Genomic DNA, 20,430 nt, shown 5'->3' with positions numbered 1-20,430 from the left:
CTCTAGTGTTTCTTGGGGAAGACGGGTTTGTGTGAACGCCTCTGACTTGCAGTGGAGTTCTGAACGCTGCAGTGAATTTACTGTCTGTCTCTCCCTTTCCCTTTTCCTTTTCTTCTCTCTTTCTCATCTTGTACCCTTCCCTGATCGCCCAGTGTAGGGTAACCAACCGGATGTCTTCCTGGTTAACCTCCCTGCCTTTCTCCCTTTTTTGCTTCCTCCTTTCTTCCTTCGAGATGCCGTAATATCGCGTGCCTGCAGCAGTCGTGAACAGGCAACGCAACAAGTAAAGAAGGTGGTCACTGACACTAAGCATACAGCCGCTCCCAGCGTGCCTCTCATTGCTCAGGTGGTTTTTTTCTTTTTTGCTTGCTCTGTGCTAAGTTTTGATTTTCCCAGTATAAGGTTGGTTGGTTTGTTGGTTCCTAGAGGAAATGGCTCAACCCACCACGGGACCATGAATCGAGCGGCAGTGGGACTTTGGAAAAGGAAATAAAAAAGCAATATCAAGGGCGGCGGAGAGGCCTGAAAAGACATTCATTTAGGTAAACGAAAAGATTAGTTGTGCTAAACTTATGAACTCTTATAGAGGAAAAGTAATAAAAATACAATTAATGAGAAATATAGAATAAACGCCGCGGCATGCATCACGACTGGCTTGATCTTCCTCTGCTGACAAACCACTCTGTCGCTCATCATTGAGCGGAAAAAAAAAATCTACGCGACAGACAATCACACGGGCGCAAAGGACAAGTGCTTCACTCGTGTAGATAATGCGATGTCGCAGGTTTAATGCCGACTGCGACAGTCCCACTTCAACGCGCACAAAATGCAGAAATTAACGCCCTTGTAGGCTAGATGTAGATGCACGTTTAAGAAACAGAGGTGGTGTAAAGTGAGTTCGAAAGCTTCCCAGTTCCGGTCTCGTTTTCATATCGTGGTTTCGATATTCAAGACAGCAGAATATACCTATACTCTTAAAGAAGAACATCCTTTCAGAGCTTCAACCGTGTCGCTTAATTCGAGAAATCACTAAAGCAAATATCCTCCTTTTTAATTTCTTTTTTTCGGGAACAACTGTGGTGGTTCGTAAAAGAACCCATAAATGTCTCGCCTGCGAGTGATTAGGATAATGATGGTAGATTTTTGTGGCGCAAGGGCAACTCAGGCCAAAGAGCACCAAACACAGGGTTTTTCGTCGGTTCAATTATAAATAAAAATCTACTCATGGTGGCAAAAATAAAAGAGTGGGGCATAGGGATTAAACTTAAGTGCAATGGCTATGTGTTATAAGTTTAAAACGGTCTAAATTTATGGGTTTTAAAAAAGTCACGCAGTGGCGGCAGTGGTCCTTCTCAGGACGAGGAGTGCGTGCTGCATGACATTTGGTAAAGAAGTCTCAGCGGTGCTCTCATAATTGAGAGAGGGCTAAGATTAGTGAGAATATGTAATGGAATGCAGGAATTCAACATCAGCTAAGAACTTTAAAACTACTTTTGTGGGAACATGGGATCGTCACCAAGAAACAATAAAGGGTGAGGCGGTATGTGGCATTTGTATAGCTTTGGGAAGTGACGCAGTCTTTCTGGTTCAAGGTACGGGCACATAACTAAAACGTGAACGACAGATAGCACATCACCACATTTTTCACAATGTGGTGCTGGAGAGTGGCTTACAAGGTGCGAGTGTGTTGCATGTGTATGACCGATCCCGAGTCTGCACAGCGCAACCTTTTGGTGCCTGTTACGTTTTTCAAGAGCATATCTACCTATGCTTGGCTTTAATGTGTGCAATTTGTTTTCGATTGCTGCGTTTCATTCCTCTTGTCATTGCCTACGCATTCGGCTTTTGGTTAGCGGCCTCAAGTCCTCATATGGGACGACGACTACGTCTGCTGTTGGGCGGAGTGCAGCGGACTTCGCAAGTCGGTCCGCTGCCTCATTGCCAGCTATGTTGCAGGGTCCCGGAATCCAGCATCGCGTGATTTTAAGCTTGGATCTGTAGGCTGACATGAGGCAGTTTAGAAGGGTACTATATAGTCACTGGATTTTTATGTGTCCTTGCGGAAGACAACGCAGACACTGCGCTGAGGGAATCTGTGTATATGATGGAGGCTGCTTCTTTCTTCTTTAAAATCTGCCTTATAGCTAGCAGTATGCCATAGCACTCAGCAGTAAATATGCTGGTATGTTCATTCATTTTTGCACATTCAGAGTACGCTGGGCCATATGCAGCACATGTGACGGCCGAGGACTTGGAAGCATCAGTGCAGTACTTAGCACACCTGTATTTTGCCTGCAAGTACATAAAATGCTGATCGATTGCGACTGGGAGGCCATGCTTTCCTACCTCTAGGAATGACAAGTCACAATAGATAGCCCGCATTTCCCATGGTGCCACAGTGTCCTTGTGGGAGCTTAGTTGAAGATTGGAGACGGGTGTATGCAGATTTTCAAAGTGAGAGGCCTCTCTGATGGGATACGTTGGCGTATAGCTGATGGTCGTTTCAAAAACAGGTGGGTGTTTGATGTATCCTGCAATATCTCGCGAGATGAGTGGTCGACATGGGAAAGCACCTTGGTTGCATACTTGATGCTTGTGAACTGCCGTCGTCGTTCTAATGACCACCGATCTGTTTCAACATATAGGCTGGCTGTTGGGCTGGTTCGGAAAGCACCACTAACCAGACGAAGCCCATGGTGATGTAATGGGTCGAGCATCTTAAGTGCGGATCTTGATGCTGATTCGTATACAACCGAGCCATAATCAATACGTGAGAGCACTACACTAGCGAGAAGGTTTAATAGACAGTCACGGTCTGTACCCCATGACTGGTGCGAGAGAATATTGAGCAAGTTCAAGGCTTTCAAGCATTTCAGTCGCAGCTGCTTGATGCGTGGGACAAAGCTGAGCTTTTCATCCATCACAACACCTAGAAATTTATTATCCTTCTTTGTAGCAATGGTGTGTCCATTCGTTGAAATGTTGGGGGATGGCCTTATGCCACGTAGTTTTGAAAAGAGTAGGCAAACAGTCTTGTCACAGTTAAACTTAAAACCATTTTTGTCTGCCCAGCTTGTGAGCTTATTTACTGCCAACTGAATCTGACGTTCGCAGATGGCTAGGTTGCATGATTTGAAGCTGATCTGAATGTCATTCACATATACAGAGTAGGAGATTGTTTTAGGCAGTATAGTGCTTATGGAGTTCATTTTTACGATGAATAGTGTGCAACTAAGAACGCCGCCTTGGGGGAGACCATTTTCCAGCGTAAACCGCTTTGAAAGGACATTTCCAACACGAACAACGAACGTACGTTCAGAGAGGTAGCTTTCAATTGTATGCAGCATGTTCCCTGACACTCCAAGAGATTGCAAGTCACGGAGAATGCCATAACGCCATGTCGTGTCATAAGCCTTCTCCAAGTCGAAAAATACAGAAAGGCAGTGTTGTTTGTGAATGAAGACATCCCTGACGTAGGATTCGAATGCTACCAGTTGGTCAGTTGTCGACTGGCCTGATCAGAATCCAGCTTTATGACGGTCAAGGCGGGCATTATATTCAAGGTAATACATGAGGCGGTGGTTTACCATTTTTTTTTCAAATACCTTGCACAAGCAGCTAGTCAGGGCGATAGGCCTATAACTAGCAACAAGTGTGGCTTCTTTTCCTTGTTTGAGGATGGGTATGATAACTGCCTCTTTCCAGGCCTTGTGTAGGCGCCCAGAGGGCCATACACTGTTGAACAGTAAGAGAATGGCGTCAAGCTGGTGTTTGTGTAAGTGTTTCAGCATGTCATATGTAATCTTGTCTGGGCCTGCTGCTGAGTTGCCACATGTTGCGAGCACTGCCTTCAATTCGTCTATGGTAAACAAAGTATTGTAGCCTCCAGCAGATGGCCTTCTATCACGGATAGGCTTACATTCCTCAGCAAGCTTGTGTCGTTTAAAGGAGTCTGTGTAATGTGCTGAGCTGAAGATGTACTAAAAATGTTGGCCTGTGGCATCTGCCTGGTGTTCCAGCGTATCACCAGCAGCATTGACAAGAGGGACCGGTGAGTGTTGTGCCCGAGTGCTCTTACTCTGTTGTACACCCTTTGCGTATCAGTATAGGAGTTAACTAAGAGAGAAAGGACTTCCAGCTCCCCCACTTTGATTCTCGTCGGATACGCCTGCCATTTGCTTTTGCACGCTAGAAATTCATCAGGTTGTCAGCTGCAGGGTACCTGCGAAATTTCGACCAAGCTTTGTTTTGGTTCTCACAAGCTTTTTTGCACTCCGCATTCCACCAGGGCCAGCGTTTGTTTCGCGTCTCGTCAGATGCCTGTGGGATCAATTGCTCTGCGGCCTGTATATGAACTACGACCAATGCTTCACAGTCCTCAATGTCTAGGTTTTCAATCGAAGAACGTGACAGTTCTGTAAGTTCTCGGAATTTTATCCAGTCAGCATCCCGTTCTCTAAACCTGAATACATTTGTAGTCGTCTTACCTGTACTTCCAGCGTGTTTTAGACAGACAGGAAAATGACCACTTCTGTAGAGATTATGAATAACAGCCCACTCTGTGGTTGCCACGAGTGAAGGAGAGCCGATGGCAAGATCTATGGCTGTGTATGAGTTGATTTATTTGTGAGGTTTAACGTCCCAAAACCATCATATGATTATGAGAGACGCCGTAGTGGAGGGCTCCGGAAATTTCGACCACCTGGGGTTCTTTAACGTGCACCCAAATCTGAGCACACGGGCCTACAACATTTCCGCCTCCATCGGAAATGCAGCCGCCGCCGGGATTCGAAACCGCGACCTGCGGGTCAGCAGCCGAGTACTTTAGCCACTAGACCACCGCGGCGGGGTAGCTGTGTATGAGTTGCGCGCTGCGTTAAAGAATGTTGGTTCTTTTTTGTTAGATATACAATATAATATTTTATAATATAATATATATAATATAACATAATATAAATATACAATATAATATTTTTGTTAAACAACAGGAAGTTTTCGATTAGGGAGCTTCGAGAATCTGTCCATCCGCATCCCCATAGGGAGTTGTGTGTATTAAAATTTCCAACCAGGAGGAATGGATGCGGGAGCTGGTCGACGAGAGTTTCGAACTCTTTAGTACACAGGTGGTAGTCTGGAGGGATATATAATGAGCACACAGTTGTCATTCGTCCAAAGGTAAGGGTTCGTATCGCCACTGCCTCTAACTCAGTAACCAGAGTGAGGCTTTGAGACAGGAGTTTGACGATAAAGGTAATTATTTGTTTCTTTTCAAAATCCCAGTTTCGGAACCATATGTCCGAAATAGCCGCTGGCTAAAGGACGAGTTTACTGCTCTCTCTCATATTGTTCATGACTGTACTTCTACGTTAAGCGAACAAATAAGAGGCCCGATTATTTTCTGTCAAACGAAAACAGATTCCGAGATATTCTTTTTTTAATTTAGGCATGCAATTAGAAGTCATTATTTGCTATCTTTCGCCAGCATCGTTCCACACCACTGCGACAGATGTGCAATGTCACAACAAAGCACTTTATCTCTTTATAACAACATTATACATAAAAAATGTGGCACTGCGAAATGCGCGAGGTGCATAGAAATTACGCCATATAACGGACACCATGGTCTGTACAGCATTGCTAACATTGTACGCGACATGAATGTAGGTTAATAAAGAGCAGGTCATATAAATAAGGTTGAAAATTTTCAATGCAGTTACCGCAATAGATAACGAGTCAAAGCGAATTGCCGGTATTCAAAATACATACTATAGAAAACGTTTTGCGACTTTTTGAACGTAATATTTTGCCTCTGCATAATTCTCTAAGTAAGTCCGTCAAAGGAGTCTTCTCCGCATTTCAAGGCTTTGTGTGGAGAAGCAGAAAGCTTGAGGAGTTAGAACATGCTTCTTGCGTCATCTGTCAAACTTAATCCGCACTACATACACCATCGTGTGTGTAGTGTGGTTAAGTTTGACAGATGACACACACACACACACACACACACACACACGCACACACACACACACACACATACACACACACGTGTGTGTGGGGGGGGGGAGTTGAAGCCGTTTGGGGGTAGAGGTATACAGCTTCAATGTAAAATAGCTATGCCGTATAAGCGAGTTTTAGCACATTCTGTAAGTACTCCACTGCTTAGTAAATAGGATAAAAGTAATAAAGCTGATTGAGCCGTATCCATGTTACGTATCCACGGGCGCTTATATCTGGACATGCATGTTTTCTTTGCAGTTCTCCTATATCGAAGTTCGGCCACCATGGCCAGTAATCAAACCCACGCCCTTGACCTCAGTAGCGTGACAAGTTACTCGCTAAACTACAACGGGGGACACTACCAGAAAATTAAAGTATGTATATTTGCTCGACGTTAGTAATAACTAGCATCCTGCTCATGTGGTCGCTTTGGAGTAAGAATGCAGCCACACGTTGCTAAACGATGCGATCTGCTTTCGTCGCCGAGGCGGTCCAAACTACCCATGTTGACCTACACTGTGAAGCCTGCAAAGTATGACGTGTGAGTAAGAAAAACTACAGATATTTAGTAATTGTTACTTTTAAAATACCGATAAGATACCCAAATTAGAACTCTGATTACGAGAGAAAGCGATAGTTTATTAGATGACGGAGAGTTTGGAAAAGACCTCTTCCCTGGCGGCTCCCTGGTCGCCGCCTCTCTGGGCTGTTAACATGCGCGACTCCCAACGCAGGATGCACTGTCGAGGCTGTGACGTCGGTTTTTGTGCTCCAGCGCTTCCTAGTCAGCTGCGCGTGGGGGCTTGTGAGTCCGTTGCGAAAAGCAGAACGAATGGCCCTCGCCTTTCTTTTTTCTTTTTTCTCTTTTCCAATCTTTCCCTCCCTATATCTTTTATTCCCCATACCCCATTCCTGTGCTGACCTGTTGAGGTGTCCTTGTAAGAAGAGACAGTTACGGATCGGCACTTTTCTTTTCTTTTCTTCTGTTATAACCACTTATATATGCTTCAGCGCAACAGCCCAAACAGGAGGGATCTCCACGAAAAAGGTCTTTAGCAGGGAAAAGGGAAAGATACAAAGAGCGATCATAGATGATGGCGACGGGTACAGCCTTGAAGAATTAGTTGGTCGGCTTTTCGATTAAATTATATACGCAAAATGACTTTTAATTGATAATAATGTTTTAAATTGGCGATCTTGAATTCTGACGGGAAGACTTTACCGGCTTTTCTTTGGTCGGCTTTTGGCAGAGAGCCCACTGCGACGCTCCGTCGCCACACAAAAATAGTTTCACAGGGAAACAAAGAAACGAAAGAAAAAAAAGGAAGCGAGAATGTACCGGTTTTTTTTTTTAGATATTGGCGTGTAACGACGCTCGCAATAAAAAAAAAACGCATGGTCATTCTTACACTCGACTAATCAGGGATCAGATGATACAGTTATCGATTCACGGTGCAATTCAGAAATTCTGAATTGTGTTTAACAACAACAAGAACAAACGCAACAACAACAACAATTAAATAATAATAATAATAATAATAATAATAATAATAATAATAATAATAATAATAATAATAATAATAATAATAAAGAGGAGTAACAGGAACAAGAAGAAACAAAAATAACAAGCTGCAAAAAATAAATAACCAACTCCAAAAAAAACGCCACTCAACAATAGAATAATTAAAAAACGCAAATGTTTAATCATACAGTCTCATGCATGTTCCCGTGCGACCCCTTCGTTCGTGCTTTCATGCAATTTGTTTTCTATCTTCTTTTTTTCAGTAGAACGAAACAAAGGATGGGCAAAAAAGGCGATGATTTTAATTGGTAGAAACCCTGCAGGGGTAAAGCAAATACATTGTGATGTGCCCGAACGAAGCAAGACGCGACAACATCCAGCGGTATAACTAAAGGTCTAGCCGTCTTAACTAAAGTGCGCCAACTAAAAAAAAATTCTATGCTAGAACTCTGTGAAAGCTGACTAAGTGTGGAATTGCTGTGACTTTTTGTGAATGTTTTGAATTTTATCCGGGAGATTTCGTCACAAATGAAAGGGCATTTCGAATGGTGCGAGCTGCGACACACACACAAAAAAAATGTAGAACCTAGGGAGAACATGACAATTTACGCCACACCACGTCACACATTTAACTTAAAGCAAAGAAAATTATTCTACCCACAACACAACGAAGGCAGACGGCTGGCCCGCGCTCGCGCGATCCTCAACCGTACCGCCGCGAATCGCAACTCTACCGCATTCGTCGACGCGGCGCAATACGGTAACTCCTCCTCTTTCGCACTCGCGGTAGTAGATGGCGACGGAGCCCTACGCTCAGCCGCCTCGGTTAGGCTATCAACAAGCGCCATAGCCGAACAAGTTGCTATAGCTTTAGCGATGACCGACCCCTCACTCACTAATGTCTTCACAGACTCTCGCGCCGCCATTCGGGCTTACGAAACCGGCAACATCGCTCCAGAAGCAGCCCGCATTTTACAAACACGGAAATATACGGGCTCGCACTACCTCTCTTGGTTCCCTGCCCACATGGGCAAAGACGTTCACCCACAACAACCCAACCTCAACGAAATGGCTCATGATCGAGCACGAGAACTGACCCGCCGTGACGATCAATCAGCCACCGAAGAGCTGGGCCCAGACGTGCAGTTTAATGACCCACTACTCACCTTCCATGAAATTACCTCCCACTACCGACACAACAGAAGCCGATACCCTTTACCCCATTCAAAACTCGAACGCGCGCAAGAAGTAGCCTTTAGAATGTTACAAACGAGATCGTACCCATCACGGGGCCGACTCAGCCATTACAACTCAGACATAAATTCACAGTGCCCAGATTGCACAGAAGTGTACTGTTCACTCGCGCACATGCTCTGGCAATGTCCCGCGTTACCTCAGGGACCTCTCACCAGTGAGTCCGACTGGGAGGAGGCACTCAGGAGCCCCAATCTCCGAAACCAACTTAAGGCAGTCCAGAGGGCCCAAGAACTGGCGGAACGCCACCACGTTCCCGCCCCGACTTGGGCGTCGCCTACGGTAGCGGCTGCTAGGATGTCCCACGTGGGCACCCTGGTGGCTTAAACTCCTCAGGACCATATATTAAAGTTCTTGACTGATCTCTCTTTTTAAGCGCGAAGCATTTCTTGGCGATTTTCGGCAACTTTGGGCGTATCTATCTATCTATCTATCTATCTATCTATCTATCTATCTATCTATCTATCTATCTATCTATCTATCTATATATCTATCTATCTATCTATCTATCTATCTATCTATCTATCTATCTATCAGCCACCTACGACTTTTAGCTCTCCTGGCCGTTTGGATAATGGTATCAATACCAAACTCGGTATGATATAACATGACTGTATGGCGAACATAATTGACTAGTCATAACATGAAATTCGTGACATGCATGTCATAAATGTCACGATTTACGTGTCATGGTCTTGTTGCTCTTGATGTGGTTTCATTCACATGATATGTTGCAAACCTCGTATGGTATGACATGACTGCATGGCGAACACAAGCGACAGACCCTAACATCAAAATCATGACATGCGTGTCATGTACCAACATGACTACACGCCACACTCATGATGTGCTCGCGGCCGTTTCGCTAGCTTTGCATATACCGAATTTGGTAATACGGGACGTGAATGGATGACGAAGGTATGTGACTGGTGTAAACATGATAATCATGACATGCATGTCACGTAACAACATGACTACATGCCATGCTTATGATGCGCTCACGGCCCTTTTGCTAGCTTTTCATGAACCAAATTCGGCATTACGGGACGTGAATGGATGACGAAGGTATGTGAATGGTGCAAACATGATAATCATGAGATGCGTGTCATACAAAAACAAGACTACATGCTACGCTCATAGCATGCTCGCGGCCGTTTCGCTAACTCCATATATACCAGAGTTGGTATCAGGTGACGTTAATAGATGACGAAGGTAAATGACACGTCCAAACAAGATAATCATGACATGGAAGTCATGAACGGAATATTTTACCTCCGCCTGTTAACGTTGTGCTGATTTTGAAGTGGCCCCGCCGCGGTGGCCTAGTGGCTAAGGTACTCGGCTGCTGACCCGCATATCGCGGGTTCGAATACCGGCTGCGGCGGCTGCATTTCCGATGGAGGCGGAAATGTTGTAGGCCCGTGTGCTCAGATTCGGGTGCTCGTTAAAGAACCCCAGGTGGTCGAAATTTCCGGAGCCTTCCACTTCGGCGTCTCTCATAATCATATGGTGGTTTTGGGACGTCAAGCCCCACATATCAATCAATCATTTTAAAGTGTCCCATCACCCTTCCTTATTCGTGCTTCGCATATCATCGATTCCCACTGTACGTAGGATCTGCCATTTTTTTCTTTTCTACTAAGAACTTGAGAATATTTTCGGCTCCAACTTACAGCCGTAAAATCGTCAGAAACGTAAAGCCGTAAAGCCGTTATCGTCAGAAACATTTACCGCGTGATGCCGGTATAACAAGCAGCTGCAATGAATACAAATCTAGTAAAGAAAGAAAGAAAGAGAGAAAGAAAGGAAGAAAGAAAGAAAGAAAGAAAAGAAGAAAGAAAGAAAGAAAAGAAGAAAGAAAGAAAGAAAGAAAGAAAGAAAGAAAGAAAGAAAGAAAGAAAGAAAGAAAGAAAGAAAGAAACGGAAAGTTTTCTGGCTTTTTTTTTTACATTTCGTGGTCCGTTCTTCACCTCGCTGTCTTATTTACGCAAGGCAATGACGCCGGAATTCTTGTGTGCGTGAGTTTTTTGCGTAGTCCGCAAAGTATATAACGCACTTCACTATAGGACTATAACGCCGTTGTCGCACGCGTTGTGAAATGCCAACTCGGGAGACGTCACACGTAGGAGCACGGGTTAATTACACGTTCCGTGCAGGTCGCCGTTCTTCGGCGTTTTCAGTCCTAAGGTCGACAGAGAGAGGGAAAAGGCGGAGAGGTCAACGCATTTTGGAATAGTGCAGATGTATGCATTTTTTAAGGCAGGGACGAAATGAAGCTATAAAGAAAAAAAAAACGCATGTTCATGTTTAAATGTGCTTAGTATGACGGTTACTCAGGCGAGTAAAAGACTAAGAAGGAAATCAAGAGGACGAACGTGGCGCTACGTATACACTTGTTTTTCATCGTCTTTTAGTCGTTTGAGTGACTGTCATACCGAGCGCATTCCAACATGAACGTGCGCGCCTTTAGAGTATGGAAATTGGCAACGTGTTTTGTAGGGCTAATCTTTCGTGCGAAGTCAGGACGCCGAAACTATAGCACTCACTTCTCTCATCTTTTCTCCCCCTTACCCCCTTCCCCAGTACGGGGTAGCCAGCCGGTCTGAGAAGTGGCTAACCGCCCTGACCTTCCTCTTTCAATCCTCCTCCTCCTTCTTGGGTCTTTGAAGGACGCAGGCGTAGCGCCAGCAATATTCTGAAGTGACCTTGTGTCACGTGACTTCAAAGCCTGTGTCTGCTCAATTTGTGGCTCTGTTTTGTTGAAAGCCAAAGACCGACGGTTCTTTTTTTTTCTTTTCTTTAAGGTTTTCATTTAGGTTCGGACTCAGGCACTAATATACGTTCCGACAATTATCGACTTTGGGTTCAGTTCCGGCCAAAGTTTTCGTTCGAATGCGGTTTTAGATTCTGGTTCGATTCGACGAGCTACAGGTAGAAGGCCACATATGTTCTGATTTATGCGCAGTGTGAGTATGAATGAGTACTGATGAGTGTGAATCTAAGTGACTGTGAGCGTAAGTGAGTACTGATGAGTGTTAGTGGACGTGAGTATGAACGTGTGTGAGTGCTCATCAGTGTGAGCGGAAGTGAGTGAGTTCCTACGAGTGTATGAATGAGAGTGAGTGACCATGATGAGTAGTCTAGACTGAGTATAGGCGTGAGTATGAACGAGAATGAGTGACTATGACGGAGTAGTCTTGAGTGTGAGTGGACGTGAGTGTGAACGTGAGTGAGCACTCATGAGAGTGAGTAGGGGTCAGTATGAGGATGAGCGATTTGGAAGGCTGAAAAAATTGTAGTAAGTCGGTTTGAGTGAGTAGGCCTTTAAAGTGCTGACCTATAATGCCCTGCGATTGTAACTGCGCACGCACACACACACACACACATACACACGCACACGCACACACACACGCACGCACGCACACACACACACGCGGAGGCAGATACCCCCCTCTCCTTGCAAACATACGCTCTCACGGGGCGTGCCTGTATGCACGGGTGTTTACACGTTGCCATTGTTATTATCATATATATTTATTTCAGTATATAATTCAATATTTAGTACTCAGTAGAGTCCATGGAGGAGCATTCTCGGCATCTCGCACGCGCTGAAATGTCGCATCACCGCGGGGATGCCGTGCGATGCGATCTCGAGGCTAAAGCCATCTGCTCTGGCGCCGACGAAGACGCCCCGCTGTGAAAAAAAAAAAAAACGCGGCTCGGGATTTGCACAAGCACATATCGCTGATATATATTGGCGAGCTTCAAGCGTACACGTGGTGCGTTTGTGAGCGTTCTCAAAGGTCGCCGCTGTCGTCACAGTCGCAGCGCGCGATCGCAGCTATCCAGAGACGAACATGGTGGCATACACGATAAAAAAAAGAAAAAAAAAATCAAGGTTATAAAAATGCACGCGTTAAATGTGACCGAGAAGTAATATGTACATAGAAACAAAGTTGTCGGGAACACACCTTCACGTTTTCTTTTTTTGTTGTTTTTTTTCTTGTTGCGTGTAGCGTGGGATGTCAGGTTGGCATACCCCATGAGCAAAGTGTTGCACTCATTACACTTTTTCCCGAACAATAATCTTCCTCCGTCTTACGTGAATCTACCTTCTCCGACTCTGCACTCTCGCGCTGCAAGCTACACGCGTGTACATAAAGGTCACATCATAACCTGACACGCATGTTCATGCAGAGCGCAAGTTCGCGGATGTATATATAGAGGGCGCAGCGTGCCAAACCAAGAAACTGAATTCAATATTCATAACGACTGCATCTTTGTGAGAGACAGGCCTAAATACGAATTAGTAACGCGGATTCTTCAGATTCCCGTTCTGTCCCACTTGGCGCGCCCAATACTGTCCTGCCTTTCACTGCAGGCTCGTCAACCGTTGTGCCCACAGACGAAATGCATACGACCTCGCGCGTGATCATGGCACGATACTAAACCGGAGTGCGAGGCGTCCTAATGAACAACCGAATGCTGATTGTGAAATATCTAGAACCGCGTCCAACCAAATCGACAGACACTTAACATGGATTGCGGCACGATGTGCTGTGGCCTAGCTCCTATAGATGTATACGCTAAACCTTTCGGCCATAGTGCGCATGCGCGCGTCTGCCTGTACGCCTTCGGCGCTTACTTGCGGACGGCGTCGTTTGGACAACCCTTCTCCATCTCCGATATCCAGCAGAATATTCTCCGGTATTGCCTTCGGCTAAAAAGCAACGCAGTCAACTGTACAGTACGCGGGTAACCATGATGCTGCTGACACTCTTGAGGATGTCTGCTGTTCTGAGGTGTTCTGGCGTTGTTGACAATATTAAAAAAACCATACCAATACGTATACAAGACTGCAAACGTCCAGCGGCTGCGTCAGATAGCTATAGAGATCTCATGATAAATAACATTTATGCTTGCCTGTGTCTGTAAAGATCAGCCGAACGGCAACGGTGCGAAATGACTGACTTCGAAGCTCACGTATACTATATATCTTCTGTTATGTGTCAGCGAAAGCGCAGCTCGTCACAGGCATAAAACGAAGCTGACACTTGTCGAAAGTGGAGGGATGAGTTAGCGGCAATTGTGCCTCATCAAGAGTCTTGCATGCTGCTGAACCAGACGTGAGGTTTTACGTGGTGACCTTTTAATCACCAGTGTTATAAGGAAAAAGTAAACTGCTCTATACGCTGGAGCGCTTTCATTTGGCGCTTACATGGTGTCCGTTAAATTGACGTCTCTCGAATCGTAGCGTGTGTGAACAAACAGCGATTGTCCGGAATGGGCAGACTACGACTTAGTTAGAGTGCACTAGAAGTGTTCTAGTACACTGTAGCTTAGCTCCAGCCGTATATTACGCCAACACCAATGACAACGCAAGCACCCTCGTCGGGTGTATGCTGTTATATAGACGGAAGCATCGATTTGGGACACAACGCGGTGCTCTTTCTGTTGTTTTTTATTGTTATTTTGTGCCTAGTATTCGTCGCATGCGGGTGTTCATTGCGAGTGTGCAGTATACAGTGACCATCAGTGAGCTGAATGACAATTTCGCCGTTGCTGCAAGTTAAAAATACTGTCGCGGCATGTCAGTGCCTCCGGACACCAATGAACGCCGTATCGTTGCAGAACTTGGAATGGTCATGGGGTCGTATAAATGGGGGAACTTCATGCGAAGTACGAGGGCTTCCTCGAAGATTGCGTGCACGAGCAGACCATTTCGAGACGTGTAATGGTCCTAGGGCGAACAAGTGGTCACTCGAAATGGTGCACAAGGGCTTCCTAGAAGATTGCATGTGCGAACAAGAATGGGAGCAGACAGGTACGCATCCCTCTGCAGGCTCACACTACTGTAGCTTGTGGCGAGCATATTTGCAAGGCGGACACCGGGTGCACAATGCACAACGGCTTAATTAGAATGTACCTACACTGTTACAAAACGCGCCTATAGTCAAGTTGCAGCGCGCAGATACAGTTTGTCTCGCCTGACATGGCAAACGGCACGCGCGAGCGAGTCGACATCCGAGAGCCTTGCGCTGCGTTACGAATGTAACGGACGCCCTCTCAAACTCGAAAGAAAGAAAAGAGCGCGAAAAGATAGCGCCTATACTTGTATCGCACGCGACCCGCCGCGCCTATTCGTAGGACACCGCACTTGTACGATGAAATCAGAATCACAGAGAGAGAGAGAGAGAGACAGCTCCCTTATCGGCAACGTGGAGGATCCTAATCAGTTAAAAAAAGATGGAGGAAGGCGGGCACGTCGTCGAGTTGCGCCGTGGCAGGTGTCGCTGCCGCCCACTACAATGTATGTTCCGTCGGGCCACCTCCGTGCTGCTGCGGCCGCAACTCCGGCAGCCGGCGGCAGCTGACATCTCGGCGGGAGGTTCACATCGACCGCGGTGAGCACGTGACCTCCGGCGTATGAACCGGTGTGCAAGTGTGCCGGCAGCCGGGCCCACACGAAGACGGTCCTCAGTTTCGTCCCGGAGTCCGAACGCACCGGTTGGGCTCCTGGCGCGCAGCTTGGCCTGGCCAGTCGGCACGCACGCGACCACGGACTCCCCTGCACGTGGCACGAGGACAGAGTCTTCCCGCCTTTATGGCTCGTCGTACGCCTAAAGGTGGGTCTCGCTTAACCGAGTCATGTGCTTTAGCAGCGCATCATATTGGCAAGGGCGTTGTCGTATCCTGGATATAGTTCGAAAATGAAAAAAAAATGGCAAAAAGCAGTCGCGCATTGCTTCACGCGTTGAGATTACGAAGTTGCTGCGTTGTAGAAGGTCTTCACAGAACCTATAGCATGCCGTCCTTAGCCGAAGCATTGTCTTTCCTACAAGACAGTATCATGCTACTTTCTTTATGTTCCCCACGGATGGGCGCGTCCCGACCGATCGTTCAGAATTTGGCAATTAACCCTTCTCTCTCCCAAAAATCGAAGAACAATAGGCCATTGATTGATTGCTCGTGCTACGCTTATTTTAGCTGGCCATTTTTATTCTGCGTGCAAGAAATTGAAAAACAAACGCAGGTTAATCGTATACGCCATCGGCGATCGGGATTTAGTCGCTGCGCGCAATGCACCGAGTAAAGTGCGGCCTCCGCAGGTTCAATTCATATCGAAGATAATCCCGGCGTCTCAGAAACGCAATGCTTTCCTCGAGTACCGCTGTAAACACACGGCGTGGAATAGCAACGGGCCTGGTCGGTTAAAGTGAACAGTGGGGGTTGTATCTGGACTCGTGTGTCGCGTTGCAATGCGACATGAAACTATACTGTCGCGCCGACTATGTAGTCTCTTTCCACAAAACTCCGTTGTTTTCAACTCTATATCTGTAGTATCAGATCTTTGTTTTATGCTGTAAACATTGTTTTCTTTCTTTTTCAAGTTCAACAAAAGCCTATAGATGAGTTCGTGTGCTCAGCAGCCGCAGTCCGTGACTCATACGCCAAGTTAGCTTTATCAAGAGCACATGAAAGCTAACAACGCTTGCTCACTCCCTTAAGTCTCTATTTTCATAACGGGATGCTTCGTCAAATGGCGGAAGTTGGGGGGAGTTCATGAGCTTCTCCAACTTTGACCAACGTTCCGCTTCGTTTTTATCACGGGCAAATGCCCACCGCTTTGCAGCCGAAGTTGCAAACATCCGCGAAGGAAGCATCGAGGCAACTTTGGCGCGTACTTCTGAACTTTCCTTGCACTATCAGCATTCTGTACTGCGGGTTATGTAGCCTCAACAAGCATGTAGAAGTAAATCGCTAAAATTTCTGTATCTGCATTCACAGCATACTGAAGTTACTACTCAAAAACACTTAATTCAGCACAGTATATGACAATTACAGGCTGCATTTCAATCCAATCGGGGCGCGTTGTTCCAACATTTTCAAAGAATGTGTGATAGGCAAAAGCAAAATCTATAGGGATTCTCAGGACATGCCTGCTGTGGTATTACGTAGGTAGGCTTGGATATTTCCAGATAAATAACTGCCTAACAGTCGCAAAGCGAATAAAATAGATTCGCCTCTTCCTCGTGAAAGTAAGAACTCGCGAAGCCCATTCCGAGCCGAGTGAAGCACCCCACGATGGACACCAGCGGTGTCTAGCACACGCAAACGCGCGGATATCCCTGCAGACGTGACAATAAGCTTGACCGAGCGGTTCTCGCGCTCCGGCCGTAAAGTGCCTTCGCAATGGTCAAAATACAAGCATGCGCCTCGCTTCCTATATCTGGGCGGGCGTCGTCGTCGTCCTTCTCATCATCATCGAACCACGGGCCGGGCGAGTCCCCCCCCCCCCCCCCCATCGCACTGTGCGTCGCGTGCCAGTGAGCGGGCCGCTGGCATGAGCCCTCGGCCGGGTCATGGAATATTTAATAGCCCCGAATTTCGGGCCACGATAAAGGCTACGTGGAGGAAGGGGGGCACACCCAATCGAGGCGCTCTGCTAAACGCTGCCGTCGTCGCCGCGCTGTGCTTGCCTTCATCACCCGCCGCCGGCTGGACTTGAGCGCGCACGCTGACGTCAAAGAGTGCGCGCCAAGCGCCTCCCCCAAACTCCAGGCGCTGTGCTCCCCCGGAACAATGCTTCGGTCCCTACACCGCAGCTGCGAAAGAAGCACGGTGTCGACGTCGGCCTGCAGACGCGACACAGCTCGCGAGGTGTACGCCATGATGTTGCCTTGTTTGTCCCCTCGGCTGAAGAGGGGGACTCGTGCCTCCATATGCCGGAAGAAGGAGCAAGTCGAGCGATAACACATAGGTTTGTCCTTTTTCTGCTTCCTAATTAGTAACTCTCAAACTTTGTACGGGAAATAGATCGAACAATCTGGCGGAACGGTAAACTTGGTTCTTTGTTTGTCCCCTTGATACTATAGGATATATGTTCCCGGATAGCCACCCTTCATCATTGCTTTCTTCTTTTTGCTCTGTTACTAGGTGTCGCAGTCTTACGCGAGCTTCCGATATAGGCTTAGCGAAGAGCGTAGAACAATTTCGTGTTGAATTGAATCTCAAATTACAATGGCAGCACAACAGCAATGGCGGCCGCCAATGACGCGTAACGTACGTCGGATCCGTTCAGTGTGGCTCTTCCACGGACAAGTTCAGCTTTGCTATAGGAACACGAGCTGAGTAAGCCTATACGGACTGCATCCATATGTCCACGGTAAAGGAACACGAAATGAGGAAGTTCACTTTAATTAAGCCATTTCTGCAAGTCAGCTTTGTGCCGTGGCCTTCGAAGCTGCGCTTGGCATTCATGGCCTTGCAAATGGCGCGAGAGGAGGTCTGCCAGTGTTCACTGCAGCTGGCAGTGCGGGGAGAAGGTTGAGCTTCGTCATTTTCGTTTCGCGCTGGTCGAAGAAGAACGCGTCTTTATCTTTGCTGGTTCTTTTTCATCGCGTCTATTCTGCACTGAGCAGTTAATCCATTCGGGCATGTGGTTCTTCCTTTATAGATTAAGAACGTATTAGATTTTTTTCAACGCTGCCGATGCTCGGATAACGTATGTTTAGCAGAAGATGAAACTTTTAATTCATGGCCAGCCGCACTTTTTTTTATTAATGGAGAAATGAGAATCAGGAGCGCACAGAAATCGCATGGAGGACAGGAACAACCGATGATTTCTAGATACTGGTCATTCGCTGTACATACGGCAACCTTAAATCCACGTACGATGACAACGTCTGTGGCGCATTATTATACAACTTCTTTAGCCAAAAGTATGAACTAACAAGTTAGTGACTTAGTTCTCCGTTACGTGATGGCGGTGACATTTTCTCAAAACCACGTGGCAGAAATTACCGCTCTGTTTTAGGGTTAAGGTTCCAGAAAAGTGCACGTTTACGCAGAAACGCAAGTGCGTGTAGATGCGTCTTTTCATTTCTGAAACCTACTCAAATATACATATGCAAATTTGCTTCATGTATCTCAATAGCGCTTCGTAATGATGCGACCCTAGTGACCATCCAAACAACTTCAGCTTAATCAGCGATCGCTGCTGTGGCCATCTGAGTCAAACTCGAAAAAAAAATGACGTTCATGCAGTGGTGGCCTGCCGTGCAGAAACGAACGGTAAGTCAATCCATGTATTGTTAAGTCGCTTCGTTGCATCTTCACAAGTGTTCATCTCTGCAGCATGAATTCCTTGCCTTACCAATGCTCCCTTTTACTAAAAGCACTGTCCCCCCCCCCTGAATCTTTCTAATCTCATCCTCACCTTTTTTTCTCTTCCCTTCAACTGCCGTCATTTGTGTACCATCATTGCAGAGGAACGGCAGCGCAGAAACGTACACGATAAGAGAATCATCGCAGCAGACTTATCGCCAAAGGAGGCGCAAGACCTTCGACTACGCCTTCTTCCCTTTTCCGAGGTCGCCTCCATTCGACTTCTAAGCCTGCCACCACGGTCACTCTTGCGGGGACAATGCACGCCCTGGGGCTGACTCGAGCTGCCCGTGCAAAACTGGAACCTTTGCGTTGTTTTGTTCGTTCGGCTCGAGTTAGGAACCGGCGTGGAAGCGCCGTTGGAGGCAAACCGACACGCCCTGCCAGGGTCTCTATCGTCCTGCCTGCCCTATTCCGTCTCGCTTGAAGTGCTCCCCGAAGCGTTCAATAAAGTTTAACGTAATTTTTTTGATGTTTGAACCACGGCTCATAAGCGTGCTGTACTTTTCGCGTATTCGCACATTCGAGGTTGATAAATGCCAGACAATGTGCCATTCATCTAGATGAGCATGATCATGTCTTCTGTCCATGGTATTTCTGTACATAGCAACATAAATGCTGTTGGTGGTTTTACGTTCCCTTCTAAACCGCGATATAATTTTGAGATACGCCGTGGAGGAGAGCTCCGGGAATTTAGGCCTCTGGGGGTTCATTAACATGCACTCAAAGCTAAGCTCACTGGGACTCTAGCATTACACCTTTATTGAAATGCGGCCGAGATTTGACTTTTAACCTTCGGGTCAGCAGTCTGTCACCATAACCACCAGACGACCATAGTTTTGTACAGATCTATAAGAAGGTATAAGATGAAATATTAATATTATGCAGAAATATGACACCATGGAACCTACAATGCAGTGAACTTTTCGGCTCGTGAAAGCCATATTGATTGAACGTTGATAGGTTGTATTAGAGACGGACTTAAAGGCTTCGGGAATAACTCGGAAAAAGGTCATAACGACGCTCACACCAAAATGCAAGCGGAAATTAAGAACTGCAAACGATAATGACCCTTAGGGAGTCACCTAGCTTTCGTGCGTTGCTGTGCTTGAAATAAGATTTTCACTCATGAACAGGGCTATCGTACGGGAGTCGAAACGGCTTGCTTTTATTTGCTTTTCATCGAGGCCAGTGTGTTGTTTTAATTATCCTAACATAATGCTTGAAGATTGACCTCATAGATTGGATAGCACTTCTACGTGCTGAGAGCCTCAGAGGCCACGTGGAAACAGAAATAAGGAACAACTGGGGGACGAACGTTATGTGGCATGGTGTGGTGGTACGCGAGTGCTGAAACAAAGATTAATGATGTTCAGGAAATACGTACTGGAAGTGTGGTGAACAAATAATAATAAATTAAGGGAGGGGGGCAATTCATGTAGAGAGTAAACATGCAAGTTATTTTTCGTTTTTTTTTGCAGGTGGTCTATCAG

General features: G+C 46.4%; 1 long non-coding RNA gene across 2 annotated transcripts; it reads left to right on the top strand.

Annotated features, from left to right (window-relative positions):
* The first annotated feature begins 15,110 nt into the window (after positions 1–15,110).
* LOC119188222 (uncharacterized) lies at positions 15,111–19,417 on the top strand. 2 transcript variants are annotated; one of them, XR_005111947.2, is made up of 2 exons: positions 15,111–15,396; positions 19,040–19,417. It is a non-coding gene; the product is annotated as an uncharacterized LOC119188222 (long non-coding RNA). The 2 variants fall into 2 exon arrangements; XR_012895326.1 differs by lacking the exon at positions 15,111–15,396 and adding an exon at positions 17,067–17,531.
* Positions 19,418–20,430: the final 1,013 nt, after the last annotated feature.

The sequence above is a fragment of the Rhipicephalus microplus genome, chromosome 1, assembly GCF_043290135.1.
Source record: "Rhipicephalus microplus isolate Deutch F79 chromosome 1, USDA_Rmic, whole genome shotgun sequence".
Classification (NCBI taxonomy): Eukaryota; Metazoa; Arthropoda; class Arachnida; order Ixodida; family Ixodidae; genus Rhipicephalus; species Rhipicephalus microplus.
This window is presented reverse-complemented; position numbering and strand designations above follow the sequence as displayed.